The 17,018-nt window shown below is 35.1% G+C and overlaps 1 protein-coding gene and 1 pseudogene across 4 annotated transcripts in view; one reads left to right on the top strand and one right to left on the bottom strand.

Moving 5' to 3' along the window:
• The window catches only part of Cadm2 (cell adhesion molecule 2), a 941,141-nt gene that overhangs the window by 125,071 nt on the left and 799,052 nt on the right, over nt 1-17,018 (top strand). The gene's annotated exons all lie outside the window — the stretch shown is intronic.
• The window catches only part of LOC116086214, a 44,590-nt pseudogene continuing 36,740 nt past the window's right edge, over nt 9,169-17,018 (bottom strand).

Below are 17,018 nucleotides of genomic sequence, written 5' to 3'. Positions count from 1 at the left end.
AACTCCATTGGCTGACTCTGCAGTCAGCCCTGCACAGACTCCCCAGTAATGGCTCTTTCCCTTTCTCCTTTTCTTTCAATCTGGACATCACTCACTCCCACAATTCCTTCCTGGATTCAGAAATTGTTATTCAAGTTACAGCTTTTCGGTGTGACTTACCCCAACTGTGATTTTTAAAAATCATGCCAACATCTCTGCCTTTGAGCCTGTACCCTGCTCTCATTTTTCTTCTGAAATTTGCCATTTCAAATATAATTAATTCCTTCATTCATAGTCTTTCTCAGATAATTTAACATCACATCAATTTTAATCACTGATATATACCAAGCAGATAAATGTTATTTAGTACACATATAATTTATGATTAGTATTTCTGTTTAATATGTAATTTATTATACTTTAGAATTTAACTTCCTTATTTTTCATTATGTGATATGTGTGTGTTTCTTTGTGGTTGTGGTATGTGTGTGTGTGTAGTGTGTGTGTGTGTGTGTGTGTGTGTGTGTGTGTGTGTGTGTATTTCTGTGTGTAGATTTGTTCAAGAGAACAGAGTGCCCATTGATGTCAGAAGAGGTTGTTGGGTGCCTTACAATTTGGTTTGAGGCAATTGTGAAACTGCTTTCCACAAGAGCGGTACCTGTTCTTAAATAGGTGAGCCATCTCTCCAGCTTCAGATCTGAAATCTGAAAATAAAATCTGTGGCTCAAAGATGAGACTATAGATGGGGAACTATGTCACTATCATTTGGTGTCAATCAGGAAACTATCTTCAGCATTAAATGCCCATCGCAGAACAGATCAGCCCGAGAGAGCACTGAAGATGATGCTTGTAAACTGAATTTATGTTTGCCTATCTGTCACCATGTAAACACAGAGAAAGCAAGTCTTGTATATAGTATTGAAAAATTTCCCTTTATATCATGAGAAAAATAAAATAAATATTAATAAATTCCTTTCAATTCTTACAAACCTTTGCTTTTTGAAGAAAAGAAAACTTTTCAAAAAATAAACTATATTGAAACACAGACTTCCAAAAAGTTTTAGCAAGTCAGTCTCCTGGCCACAAACTGCAATTTAGCACAGCTTTGTAAGCAATCTGATGCTGTACAAAATTTACAAGGTTGTTCACTCCAGGGATCACCATAAAAGCAGAATCTATAATGAAGAAACAATGAACAAATAAATGAGATCTGACTGGCCCAGCCAATACCTAAGACTATAAATAGGGCTCGCATTGGGGCTGAGGTAGGACATATTTTAAGACCACGGGTGTGAAACATTTACCAAGAGTCAAATTTAGGCCCTTGAACTTCTTTTACATCACGAGGGGTCAGAAAATCCCTGGAACTAGAATTATAGGCAATTGTGAACTCGATCCATGGAAAGAGCCACCAACTTAGGATGGCTCTTAACCACTGAGCCATCTTGGAAGTACAGTAAAATATTTTTTTTGTCAACATTATGTCAAACCATTATTAAATTTTATTTTATATTCATAAACATTTTACATATCAGCTATACTTTTTCACACGTTCCCTACTGAAATGCAATTTAATATATAAATGTTAAAACTGATTTAAACTATCTTGTAAATAGTTACAGTGCTTACAAAGAGGGTAATGCAAAGTTCAATTATTACACAACAGGAAAAAAAAATGTGACATAATGCTTGCTTAAAAAGAAGCCAGTCAGACGTGCTGAGTCACACATGTAATCTTAGAACACATGAGATGTAGAAGTTCTCTAAGTTTAAGATCAGCCAGGGATGCACATTGAGTACTAGCCTATCCTATACTATAGAGTAAAATCTCTATCAAAGAAATAAAATAAAAAATAAATAAATTGATTACTGTCTCAAAGATTTTAACCATCCATGTACAGAAACAGAAACTAAAATGCCTACTAAATGCTCTAACTCTTATGAGAAATTTCATACAGCATTTATATGTCTTACTGTATGTCTTATATTAAGGACTTAAAAAAGAAACAAGAGTAAGCTACTTAATATTGCTTCCGCATCTATTCCCTTGGAGATACCTCAGAACAATGAATAGATCCAAAAGCTCCTTGTGAAGAGATTGTTTATTGCATCTGGCTCAATGCTCAGTGATTAATAGCTTAGGATTGTTTGACACAGTCCTCTATTATAAAGCTTTTCCTTGTGTTTGAAAAGAATTTATTAGAAAGGGTGGAAAAACACTAGTGTTCAGACATTTCTAAAATATGATTTTTGTTTTTTGTTTTCTTTCTCATGGCCATATCTTGTGTTTGGAATCCAAATACTCACGTAGATTTCTCTTTCTATTTACTTGACACAACTGTTGTGATGAAGTATAGGTTGTTTATTGTATGTAGTGTTGTCTAATGATCATGGGTGGACACTATGATGAATATTCTTACAAATTAACTTTTTTTTAATGTTTTTTCAGACAGGGTTTCTCTGTATAGCCCTGGCTGTCCTGGAACTCACTCTGTAGACCAGGCTGACCTTGAACTCAGAAATCCGCCTGCCTCTGCCTCCCAAGTGCTGGGATTAAAGGCGTGCGCCACCACCAGCCAGCTCAAATCAACTTTTATTACAAATTTGTCCATTAATTTGTTTAGCAAACATGGATTGAATAGCTATTAAATTTTAAAAATAATTTTCTGTAACCCCAATACAAAACAATCGAGCAATTTCTTATACATACATATATACATTCATACATACATACACACATGTGCACACACATGTTTTCAACATAAATTTAAAATGCATTATCCAGATAAAAATAAATGAGGTATATGAATTCTAGTAAACATACATAACAGTTATTCAAATACAGCAAGGTGGCTCTCTGAGTGAAAAAAAGACTGGCTGCTTATGACTGAGAAACTGAGTTTAACTCCTAGAACCTAAGAAGGAAGGAAAGAACCAACTTCTGAAAGTTATCCTCTGATCTTTACATACATGATATGTTGTGAAAACTTGGTCACAATCATAAGAAAGCATGCACACACAGAGAGGTAAAATAAAATATATTTAATTCAATTAAAACATTTAAAGTTATCCACAAAGTAAATGTTTGCTAAGTATATGCAAACTGTGTTTTCCTGTTCTCTCTCTCTCACTCTCTCTCTCTCCATATATATATATATATATATATGTTCTCTCTCTCTCACTCTCTCTCTCCATATATATATATGAACTAAGCACAATAACATTTCTTTACTCAGAATGTATGTAATATTGGATATTTATTTATATATTATATATTCTAGAGATGTTTGAAACGTACTGGTGAATATGAATAATACTAGCAAATGTTGATTCACCTTATATACTGGACTCAAGCAACCAAAGACCTCTCTGCCCTCAGGGAATTCGGGAAAGAGTCAGGACTGATCAACTCCCTCAATTTTTACATAAAATCATGGAAAGGATAAAACTTAGCCAAGCTTCAGTTCTTTAGTTGACTTCCTCAAGAACCCCTGGTTTAATAATTCATATTGAGGAATTTAGTATCTATCACAAGGTGTACTAAACAAAGTTATACAAAATACAAAATGATCTAGAAAGCACCCTGTGTTTCTCTAACATTATATGTCTTGCATTATTCTACAGAAACTTCACCAAAAAATTTAATTTCACCTTAAAACTTCTTGTTACATTGATGATATTTAAATTGTAAATGCAGAGATAGGCATGGTTATATCTGACATAGAAATTGTGTATAAGTATGGTTAAAACCTGTACTGCTAGTTATTTTAGTTGGATAAAACAATTTAGTCAGGGATAAAGACCCAATAGAGATGCTCTAAGTATTTTTAGCTCATTGTGCCCAGAGCTTTCTTTCAATGATCCTATTTTTACAGGTTGTCTTGCAGAAAGGGGGAAAAAACCCAGAAAATCCATATTTAGTAGTCAACAAGTAGCACATCCTTCATGCAGTTGGATATCTTAGCAAACAAATCTTATTGAACTACGTGGCATTAATATAAATAGGCCTCCTCTTCCTGCTGCAGCACGAAGGTTGTGATTGTGATTTAGGATCACACACTATCCTTTCAGAGTTCTGGAGGAAGCAAAGACACTCAAGTTTTAATTAACAGCATTGTACAATGCACATACAGAGTGAATCTCCATGTCGTGTATAGACATTCAGGGTAAGGCTGCTTTGTAGTGTTAGATCATCAGGGCAAAGCTTTACAGAAATCAATGAAACAATGAGCATTCATATGCAGATTCTTTATCTGTTGAAAGCCCAGAAACTCTTGTTCAGTTTTTCATTCCTACCTTTCAAGCACAAGAACCTAGTAAATAGATGTTCTATAAAAGGGGTCCTATTATATCTTTCTCTGTTAAAGTGAGTCTTTTGCAATCTATTAGAGGAAGATATAGCCATTTTCCCCCTGGGCATGTTCAAGTGTGTGCTGGTCATCACCTAATGCTATTTGCAACCCTATGTTTTTCTTTCCTGTCAAAAGGATTTCTTTCATTTCATTCTTGCCATAGGGCTTTAAAAATAAATTTACTGGAGTCTGCACTTCTAGGGTGTCTAACATAATACAGAAATGTTAACAACTGCAGCTACATCCACCTGTACAAAAAGGCAGTGTTCTAAGGGGTCTAATTCTTACAAAAATAAACTTTCATTTAATTGTTGTATTACAATTACTGAGAAAATGTAATAACTGCAAATGAACTGAGTTTTAAATAGATTTAACTATAATTTGATATTTTTATCTACAAAATATTCATTAGTGATATTTTTTTCTAAGTGTATCTATGTCCATGACATAGAAATTTTCATGACATAGAAATATTAAAACAGTCTTACTTCAATAATTGAATTATAAAAGATACTTTATTATACACTGTACTACATGTGCTAAAGCATTGATAAAAATCAAACTAATATATTTTGTGTGTCTTTCTTTTCCGTTCACAGATAAAATTTAGATTTTCATTCATTTAAAGATATCTGTGTTATTACAGAGATAGAATGTTATTTCCTAATTTACCTAATTATAAAATAATTACTAAAATGTAAGAATCAATATTGCATATTTAATAGGACTATTAACAAAGATTGTTTAAATATGCATGTTCATAGCTAAAAATAACACAATAGACATGAATAAGATAAGTTAGTAGATTAAAGTGATAGCTAGTTACACCAGTCCACAAACAAAAGACCTGAGAGTAGTAGTGGCCACTATAATAGTCATCCCCATGAAGAAAAACATTCAACTTCTTTTACCTCCATTTTCTTTTTGTTGTTACAATACAAAGATTGCACATTATACATTAGAATCATGAGGAATAAAAGTAGAATAAGTACATTTAACTAAAATCTCTGAATTTATTGATATTTTCCATGTGAAGTCTTGCCTTTCCAAACAGTAATCTCACAGTGAATATGTAAGGCATTACACTTGAAATTATAATTATTATTATAATACTGTTTAAATTATGAATCTGAGAAGGAAAGAGAAGTCTAGAATGCATATACCTTGCTACTACTGTTCTGATATTGTTGTAAAGTCTAAAAACTAAAAATAAATGAAATTGTAGAGATAATTTTGACTTTGTAAGGCAAAAACAAACTTCAAAATATCCCAAACAGCTGCTGTGTGTGTGTGTGTGTGTGTGTGTGTGTGTGTGTGTGTGTGTGTAAAATCATGGATGTCTTTTTAGCGTCTGAAAACAATGTGAAATCAAGTATGTCAGTTACTTTGGGTTTAGGCAACTTGTCTTAGGTTAACCTGTTTTTCACTGGAGAGACCATACCTGACAAATTATACAAAGATAAAAGTGGGGCTACAGTTTTCAAAACTTAACTACATGCTTCTGGCCTCTTATGTGAATGTTCACTATACTGTTTATCAGACCAAGGATTTATAGTTGCTCAGAATTCCAGAAAAGCAAATATTTTCTGTTTAGTCAAATTATCCCAGTGATTTAAGTACTAAAACAAATGGAGCAGAATTCAGGCAAACATGAACAGAACCTCAGAACAGCAATCCAAAAATATTACACATAAGAGAGATCAATAACAAAGTTCAACTCAATAACAATGTCGATAACCTATTAAACTGAATATTTCCTCATTTTTTTATCTCAGTGGATAGACTAAGTTAAAGTGACACAAACCATCATGTCTTTCCTCATGCTAGTGGCACTATATGTTAAACAAAATGAAAAACTTTTATCATGTAAATAATTCCAGCATATCTGTGATTAATTGACTTAAATTGAGGCAAGCCTAATTAATCATGCCTTTTTGTTCATGCTTTCTAGTCTTTTTAAAATTTTCAAGAAAATCCCTTTAAACTATTGTCACAAAAAAAATTTAAAAATATTCTAAAATAAAATTTGCAATTTCCGATCTTGCATTTGAGATTTCCTTTATAACAAATCAATTGTAGCGATCTTTGGGATATATAATATGTATATAGTACAAAGAAATTGATATATTTTTTGTCTTAGGAAATGTTGAAAAAATTAAAGAGTCTGAGTTTCTATCCACATTATGTTGGACATTTTCAAATTTATAAATTTATAAATTTTATTCTGGCTTTCCCAATTTCATTGTGGAAAGTTTGCTTTCCTTATCTAAAATGACAGTACTTGTGGTCAGACTCTTCTCTATCCCAAATGGACATCATGAATTTCATGCCCAGAACCTCATAATATAACCCCCAAGTAAAGGATGAGCCTGAAACAATTCAGTGTTTATGATAGAAGAAAATGTCATTAATGTCGATTATGTTGCATTTAGTTTTGGATTGATTCCCCTGTAGCCATAAAGGTTTCCTTTAAGGTGATGTCCATTGGCTTGTGACCATGGGTTGAAAAAACATCACTTGCAGCTATATTGTAACAAGCATCCTGCAAGGATTCATTTGCAGCTATATTGTAACAGGCATGCTGCAATGACTGTCTAGGAAGACTCTTTACATCCAAAAGGAAAAATGAGTTTCTACCTGGCTAACTCTATTCCAAAGGCTACAGGTTCTCACTGGGCAATAGCTCTGATTACCTGGAAGGGAGAGAATATGTCCTCTCCTTTACTATGGCATTTCCTCCTGAATACTTGAAGTGCTTGAGAACATTCTTTGTTTATGCCAGTAAAGAACTTATCAAATTTGTCCCAGTTATGCAAAGAGTACAATAATTGCTTCTTATACTTTCCATGAAAGATTTCTTACTTTCCAATGAGAAGAACAGGATCATGTATCTACTTTTTCATACATAGCAACCCCACTTATTCTTTTTCTCTTAGGGAAAATAAACAGTCCCACCACAGGGTACAGCAAGAGTGCATTGATTTAGCATTGGCCTGATTGTTCTATCCTGAGCAAGGATGGAGCTGGTAAACTACTACTGCTTCAAAAGTGGCAGTAACATATGATGGTGAAATATGGCTCAGCACACACACTGTTGCTGCATTCCAGATGCTTTGGGTGGGGGATTAATAGGAAATACATTTTTAAATATTTCTTAAATAAGAGAAATAGAAGCCAAGTAACAGATCATTCAGTTGTCACCTGTGTCTTTGAAAAGCATTGGTCATCTGATGCAGGAATGTTAAGGCAGGTAAAAGTGCATCATGAGAAGTTACATGCATGTCACATGATTTTCCCACAAATTCTAAGACTATACGCAAGGAACAGAGCAAAAAGACATAGGCAAGTTAAATTCTTTTCTTCAATTTGGTCCAGTCTGTATAGGACAAATTGTGGTAGCAGCAGTGAGGCATTTCTCTCATATTTATATACACCATAGAATTCAGATATGTTACATTTGAGAATCTTAAGAAGAGGGGTAGCCTTGTGAAGTATGAAATGGGAAAATAATGATGTTCAATAAGAATAGCATACTTTGCTCAGTATCTTATTGAAAACCATGTGATCTGTTTTTCTAGAAGCGATTATACTTCATGACCAATTTCTAAAGAATTTGAAAGATTTTCTTTGTACTCATGAGCACGACATATTATTTTGAAATATTTGGATATAAGGCAGCTCTTTATGAGGGACAGAGTTACTTCACAGTTGTAAAGGCCATGGGCTTTCTTTAGAACAGTGACTACAGATTGAAAAATGCAAAGCCCTTTGCTCCCCATGGTTATATTTCCTCTCGGTTAATGGCATAAATCAGTGAACTTTTCTGAAACTCTACTTGTTTACTGACCTCTAGCATGGAAGGGACTCCATAGCCTGGTGTTTGGGTGCTTGAGTTTATAACAGTGCTTGCTGTTCAGATATATGGACTCTAAAGTGAGTAGTTATCATTTTAACAGGCACAGTATCCCCAGCTGCAGTAATTTTTCAGTAAAATCAGGAATGAGTACATTGCTCAAAGAAGGGGGAGGTGAAAACCCAAAATCTGAAAGAAGAAAAGCATTTATGACTATGAGGATATACGTAGCAGATTTGTATCTCTTTTCCCCTTCCTGAGTCTCACTCTAGCTATTCAGAGGAATCCAACCAACTGAATACAGTCTAAATATTTTCTTCTAAATCTGTTCACACAAAAATTTCCAAATTGTTGCATTGGATTTTAAATTATGATTTTATAACATCAAAAATGCTTTAGTGGTTGTTATATTTTGGCCACCTATGTTTCCATTACTCTAGAACTACTTTTTTAAAGAAAAGAATATATATGTATATATTACAATACATAAATCACATATATATACAACAAATATACAACATAGTATCTATCATCCAAATAGTAGTGCTTGTTTATCAGTCATGGGGATTATAAGCCACCTACTCCTGCCTCCCTGCCCTTGCATTTCCCTACACTGGGGCATCTATCCTTCTTAGGACAAAGGACCTCTCCTCCCATTGATGCCCGACTTGGCCATCCTCTACTATAGATGCTGCTGGAGCCATGTATCCCTCCATGTGTACTCTTTGGTTGATGATTTAGTCCCTGGGAGCTCTGGGTGGCTCTGGTGAGTTGATATTGTTTTTCTTCCTATGGGTTTGCAGTGTCCTTCAGCTCAGAAGCAGTTTTATAATGGCATATGAATATACCTCTTGATCACAATGAATATGAGATGATCGTCTTCTATCTTTATCTTTGCTTTCCCGTTATCTCAGACTGAATCAAGAAAGTAAAATAAATTAATTTCATTAGTAAAATGTCTTTTTTCTTTCTAGTCTCTTTCCTCTAAATTTTGGCAAGGGCCACTTGCAAGGCCACTGGTTTTGGAACTTCATTTACTGTAAAAGAAATTTGAGATTGATTTATCTTATCATTTTATATGTATAGACACTTTTCCTGTATGCATGTGTGGATATCATGTGCATGACTGTTGCCAAAAGGCTAGAAGAGGGGTCAGATACCCTGGTACTTTACAAGCCAAGTTAGTCATTGTATGCAAGCTGGGAATTGAACCCAGGTCCTCTGCAAGAATTACAGATGCTCTTATCCACAGGAACAATTCTTCAGTCAGAGATCAAATCCTTTAAAAAATAAAACAAGACAATTGTTAAGGCCAGGGAAATGAGTCAGCAGTCAGAGCCAGAGCCTTTCTGTCAATCCTGGAGACCTGACGTTTTCTCCTTAAAGCCCAGAAGAGACAGACTCTGACACGTTGCACTCACATACACAAATGAATTAATATCATAGAATGATTTGTAAAGAGGGAAAGAGACAGCAAGTAAGGAACTCCTTTATTCGGTCCTCCTTTCTAATGTCATATGGCATAGATATTTGGAGAAATTCAAAGCCAGCCACAAAAAAAGAATCAAATGTAACGTTTTGTACTACTACTACTACTACTACTAGTAGTAGTAGTAGTAGTAGTAGTAGTCGTTGTCGTCACCGTCGTAGTAGTCGTCGTTGTTGTCATTGTTGTCGTCTTTGTCGTCGTCGTCATTGTCGTCGTCATAGTGGTTGCTGTTTGGTATTCACATCCAGTAGAAGAAATACTTCTGAGAAATTTCATTTTCTCCCTCACTTTGTATTTCGTCTTTGATCCTCAAATTTTTAAGTAAACTATTAAGGAAGAACAATAAAGGCATCTAAACACAAACTCTTACAGGTGTATGTGCTTCACTGACACAGTGTCCCAGCATGTGTTCTTCGGGAGAAACAGAGAATGATGTTAGAATTCAATTTAAAAGCCTATGAAAAGAACTAGCCTGTTAAAAATAAACCTATAATGATCGATCGGGTTTCTGCCTTCCTTAAATACTTTCGCTGTTGCACTGGCTTAGTCATTAGCATGCAATGAAGTCCCCAATTATTATCTGCCCTGCTGTTCTCCACTCTCACCAATTGTCAGTTTTCAGTTTTGAAATGTACTGCGTGATGTGAAAGGCGTCATTCTTTCCTCCACTGGTCTGCAGAGCTGCTATGCTCTCTGACTTCCTCAGGCTTTTCTTGTTACAAAGTCAGCGCTAATAGCAATGCTGTACTTTTGGTTTTCTAAGCACTCACACTGTGAAAGAATTCACTGAGGTCTTTCTTATGTGTACCAGAGTTTATTTCTTTCTGTTTTCCACTCAGGATATTGAAAATGCCTATATTAACATTTGCCTTTAGCCAAAAAGAAAATTACATTTTGTTTTGTTTCTTGAAAATGGAGCTACTTTTGTCCCCATTGAGATTCATGACTGGCGCTGATTTTTATTTCCCTTCATTATCCAACTAGCATCTTAAACAATTTATTTAAACTAAAGCAAAAGAACCTTAGGTTTTGAGCCTATAATTCAGGGCTCCGTGACACAGCAGCCACCAGCCACACAAGCCACTCTGCTGTGGCCTTCCAGTGTCAGAATCTGATGGCTTATATGAAACAAAGTGAAACATCTTATTCATGACTGCTATACTGATCATGTTATAGACTGATACAATGCTATAGTAGATTACGTACACTATGTTACTGAAAATTACTGGACGTGTTTTGTATTTTAAATGAGAACTCCAATGAAAATTTCAGGTTAAGCATGTGATTCTTGTGATCTATTTTAACAGAAAGGCTCATTTACATGAATGGTGAGAGAAAGAGAGAGAGAGAGAGTGAGAGAGATACAAAGAGACAAAAAGAGACAGAGACAAAGGGAAACAGAGACAGAAAGAAAAGTGTGTTTTGGAGGGTATATCTTACATCTGCATGCAAATGCAAATAGTTGTACAGAGACGTATACATATTCAATTTTTGAGAATATGTAAAAAGTATGTTTCTTACCCATTCTAAATAGTGTGCCATTTAGTGCACTTTGTGTATTAATATAGGAGTGTGCAAGGAGACATGCATGCATGTACGCCTGCTTGATTATAAAGACCAGAGGACAATTTCTGGTGTCTTCCCTTAGGAGTGTTCCACCTTACCATTGCAGTCATGTTCTTTTTCAGAACCTAGAGCAGGCAAGCATGAATAACCTACAAGTAACCTGTGATCCTGATGGGTCTGTGCTACCGTTATAAACAGGAGATGTTGCACCTTGATTTTCAAAAGATTCTAGTCTCATATTTATAAGCAAGCACTTTAGTGTCTCTCCAGTCATAAAACATGTAGTATGACAAAACTTGTATTTGCCATATATCAGTTAATATTTCTGTTCTAATTAATGTTCTTATCATTTGTATATAATTACTACTAGATGTGTAAGGTTTATTTTCAACAATTCTTAGGTCACATTTGTGTCCTCTGATGAACTATAGCCACCAAGTTGCATCATAGACCTACAGACTTAAGTTATTCTGAAACTCTGGTGCATTTGTCCATCATCTCCCTACCCCCATCTCTCTCTGGTAATTGTTAGCATTCTGTCTAAACTCTGACCCTATAGTTACCTGACAACAGCCAGGTAGGCCTGGCCCACTATAAAAGGGCTGCTTGTCCCCTCTCTCTTGCCTCTTGCTCTCTTGCCCCCTCTCTCTCCCCATCCCCTTCCCCCCTTCTCTCCATGTTGTCATGGCTGGCCTATACTTCTCTACTCTAACCCTATCTCTGCTTTTCTCTGCCTCTACTCCCCTCTTATCTCCCCTCTCCATGCCCTGAATAAACTCTATTCTGCTTTATACCATGGTGTGTCTGGTCTCTCAGGGGTAAAGGATACATGGGCCCACTGAGGCACCCCCCTCCCGCATACCTCACCACATCCCCCATATTAACTGAATTCAACTTCTTGGTTTTATAAGTCTAAATACTTTACATAGTATAGAGAAGTTTCATCTTACAGTATTTGTCTTTCCCCTTGTATTAAGTCACATAGTACACAGTCTTCCAGCTTCTTCTATTCTGTTTTCCCTAGTCAGGATTTTAAGTCTAATCTATATTTTAGTGTGCAAATCCTCATTGAATTGTACCGGATTCATGTTTTCCTTCTCGACTTGTCCACTGATGATGTTTATTTTTAAAATATGGAAAGACATTGTTATTAATCAAGATGTTAGATGGTTACATATTTTTAAGACTTTGCTTTCAATCATGGGTATGCATAGATGTGGACATGTTTTATATAGAGTTAATTGTATGAGTGGAGGTCTGGATAGGCCTGATGTTTTAAATCCTGACAGAGCTGGAGTGTTGAGTGGTTGTGAGTAGCTTGCTGTGGGCTCTAGGAACTAAAGTTAAATCCCATTGAAGAGCAGTACATATTCTTAGATACCAAAGCATCGGTCGGCCACATTTTGCTAGACATTATAATCTAACTACTTTTTATTTAAAACTCTCTATACCCACACCCCCCCATAAGCACTTTCTACATCCTTTATGTATTAGAGCTTTTCAAATACATATGTTTTAGACTTTTAATAAAATATAAATCCAGGAGAAACAGTGCTAGATAGCCATATCAAGTAATCTATCAATTAACTCGTTAGCAGGTAGCCTCATAGAAATTTGTTTGGCTTCATGGGAATTTTGTTTGTTTTTGTTTTTGTTTTTGTTTTTGCTTTTGTTTTGTTTTGTTTTCTATTTACCCATAGACATCATGCAACAACCCCTCTGTAGATTTAATGTCTGGAAACTGAACTGTCAGACTATTATAAGAAAACTTATAAGAACTATATGTTTTCCAGCCGTAAGAATCCAGATTGAAATTCTTTTAAATCAGAAAAGATTTTCAAAGCATTCTTCTTTCTAAAGATAATTCTGCTAGCCATTACCAAATTTTATGGTTTAAAATAAGGAAAAAATAGAGAACACTACTAAATAGGAAAGAACTAAGAAGATATATGAAGAGTTGCTTTTACACAGTCTCAAGAATGGACATTTTGTTGCAGAAATACGTGAAGAGCAAAATATGAAATCTGCTACACATTTCTATATAGTATTTTTCATCTATAAGGCATTACACGCATTCTATGTTTCCAATCAAACATATTTTTCAATCTCAAGGAAATGCAGGAGCTGCTCTCAAGAATTCAAATCCCTGTCTTTCCTGGTCTCTGCCTTATCTTCCTTAACTGGAGATCAGAACAATTCATAATGTTCTTGATCAGTACATTGCACGATGTTTATTTTCAAAGGAAAATATGTACTTATTCACCAAAATTATCAGGTCATTCAAAATATTTTTATTATAAATGTGTTGGATGCCCACTTTATGATAGCATATCTGTAATTATATTTTTATGAAGACATTATTTTTGTGCAAGTTTTGATGTGTCAGAAATTATAGTCTGCACTTGAAGAAAGTGTGAATGATTACTCAGTTTTTGTGAGATTCATCAAAACGTAAAGTGTTGCAAAACAAGAAAGCATTGGTATACTAGCTTAAAGAAAGATTTTTTTTTTTTTACAACATACGCATGTAAAATTAAGGATTCAACTGGCATTCTAGAGCCATTTCTTTAGTGAAGAAACAGAAAGGTCAAAAACTTCTGGTGCCAGGAGAAAAGGTAATCCTTTTGTAAGTTCTAAAAGATGACCCTGACAACCACAAATCTCAATTAAGGGAAAGGTTAGGGGGCGGGTGCTGTCTTGTAGTGTTCAGTGACACGATGCCAGGAGTCATATTTCAGGATGTCTTCAGGACTAGGAAATGCTTTCTACTTAATTGTAGCTTCTTTACCTTACATCTGGAAGAGTCAGCCGTATTGTAAACAAACCTTATTTGACATACAGGCATATTAAAGCTATTCTATTTACATATCACCAAGCAAACAGAGTTACTCTGGCTCAAAAGTTACATGACCTTTTTATACATTTTGGGGAATTAGCTGATAGAGTATCAAACAAATATTGGAAGCTTCTATCTGGTTAAAATGTTAGGAATTTTTATTTTTAAATTTTTGCACCAAAACTTAGTCTGCAAAGTGAAGGACCTTGAGGTATGGACTTCTTGAATACATTACTTTGATACAGAACTAACTACTGTCTAGCGTCTATGAACAATGTATTTGCATCCTTCTGGGTATATGATATTTTTCACATATTTTGTGAATAATTTAGTGATAGTCACCATTGTCAAAAAAAAAAAATAAAACATTTCTGCAACTGTATGATATCATCTCACTGTACCTCATACATCCTCACTGTATAAAGAAGCCAAACAGAGAGATCTCTTGTCCCCTCTGCCTCTTTCTCAGATTCTCCTTGGCAGTTCTTAACAGTTGAGCCAAGTCTGTGTTACTGTCTATAATAACTACATAAGTGTTTATGCCACTTTGACAGTAGGAATTATTCTGTATCCCCTTTTCCATGTACAAAGCACACCATGATTCTTAGTAATAACTTATCAAGTGTTGATTTTTCTGTAAAACAAATTTCTTTTTACAATTACTATTTATAATAATATTTTATATTATTTATAATTATTAATATTATTACTGTTGCTATTATTAATTTCCTTTTTCACTTTACATCCTGCTCACTACCCTCATCCTGGTCACCTCTTTCCATGATCCTTCCCTATCCCCTCTCCTCTGAGTGGGTGGAGGACGCCTGGGTATCACCCCACCCTGGCATATCAAGTCTCTGTGATACTACACACATCCTCCCCCACTGAGGCCAGACAATGCAGCTCAGGTAGAACATATTCTACCGAAAGGCAACAGCATTCAGGATAGCCCCATCTCTAAGGGCTTGGGACCCACATGAGGATCAAGCTGCACTTCTACATATGTGCAGGGAGACCTACGTCCAGCCTGTGTAAGTTCTTTGGTTGGTGGTTCAGTATTTGAGACTTGGTCCAGGTTGGTTGTTTCTGTTGGTCTTCCTGTTGAATTCCTATCACTTTCAGGGCCCACAATCCTTCCTTAAGAGTCCCCAGCTCCATCTGCTGTTTGGCTGTGGTTGTATCTGTCTGAGTCACCTGCTGGGTGGAGCCTCTCAGCGGGCAGCCATGCTAGACTCCTGTCTACAAGCATAACAGAGTATCATTAATAATGTTTTTCAAAAAGAATTTCAAAAAAAAATAGAGATCTACTGAGTGGCAAGTAAAGAAATAGAAATTTCTGGCTACTTTAGTGTGGTCTTGTCTAATATTTTATCCTAAAAGATTCATCTAAGAGTCTAAAAGATTCATCTATGAACTTTCTTTATTTGATTTACTTTGCCTGCTTATCCAAATGCTGATTTTTATATTGCTTCCTGGCACATTCCTTCTCCAATAAGAAATGGCACAATATTCCAAACCTGCTGGGACACATCCGTCTAAGGAGTGAATAGATTAATAAATGTTCAATTAAAATGTCTTTTAGGATATTAACTGTACAAATTTCAAAAGTTGGAATAAACCTATGAATAGTGTTAAATACAGTACCTGTGATAATAAAAAAATATTTAGAGGCTCTAAAGTATGTGGGTTTTTTTGTACTAGATAGTTTGCCTGAAATTTTCTTGTATTTGTATCAGAACATAGTGTGATACTTTCAATAGAAGAATAACAATAGAATTGATGGTCCTCCTAAGTAGAAAGTAAATTCATATAAACGCCTGTACATGTGTCTATTTTAGGATTTAAAAAATCAGAAAAAAACAAAGAGCATCATGAGAATCTAGCTAATCACATATGTGGAATCAAATAAACCCAAAAAGACACAACATTATACATTATTAAATAAAATGAAGGCATGCAGACTGGACTTTAAATTATTTTATAAAAGGCAGCTAGCCCTGCATTACATAGAGCTATGTGTCTATTAAGAGATAAAATTGACAGATAATTATTCTCTCCACTGACGATTTCATGATTAGAGGTATTTTAATTGGTACTCTCAACTGCATTTAACTTGGGCTTCCACTGCATCTTAATCCCAAAGCCATCATTAGGAGATGTGTTTAGTAAGCATGGGAGATGTGTAAGTCAACTAGGGAAACTTGTCATGAGATGGAATCCGTTGTTTGATGACTTTAAAAGGCGATTTATTATATAGAGCTCTCAACTACCTGAAGTGCCAGACATAAAACAGAATATTTTCTATGTAATTACACCAAATAATTATTAATGACAGGTTTATTCAGCAATACTTAGACCAGCCTTCTGGGTAATCTGGCAGCAGAATTGGTGGAGGTTGTATACAGTCTAAGGGAACCTGAGGATATACTCATAGAATCTGAAAACTGACTTAGTTCTCAAAGCATAGTTTTACTTCTTCCTTTCTTTTTCCTATTTTTTTCTTGAGCAAATTTCTCTCCCTCACAAATTACAGACCTCTGTTGCTTCTCTGGAAAATTGCCCCCATTTTCCTTTCTTGGATATTTCACAACAGCCTCACAATGAAGTAATTTGAGCATTTACAAACTTGATACAATGCCTCATTCCTCACATCCAAGTCATTTAAATTCTTTCCTCAGCGCCTGCTTCTCCCAGATTGTGACCAAGTTTAGCAGTGGAGACCTGAAGTTCAGTGATCAGCTGAACTTTTGACTCACATAAATGACTTTCAATAAATTTAATTAAATTTATATTAGCAGATTAGCCCTGGTCAGAAAGATTTCCATTTCTGTTTTTAGAAAATATTCCAAGTCCAAGGATGGAAATCATTTTTACCTTTAACTGGAGCATGTTTTGCCTTAATTAGAGCCCAACTATTTACTTTTAGGGCTTTCGGACTCTCAG

The sequence above is a fragment of the Mastomys coucha genome, unplaced genomic scaffold (genome assembly GCF_008632895.1).
Source record: "Mastomys coucha isolate ucsf_1 unplaced genomic scaffold, UCSF_Mcou_1 pScaffold12, whole genome shotgun sequence".
Lineage (NCBI taxonomy): Eukaryota > Metazoa > Chordata > Mammalia > Rodentia > Muridae > Mastomys > Mastomys coucha.
This window is presented reverse-complemented; position numbering and strand designations above follow the sequence as displayed.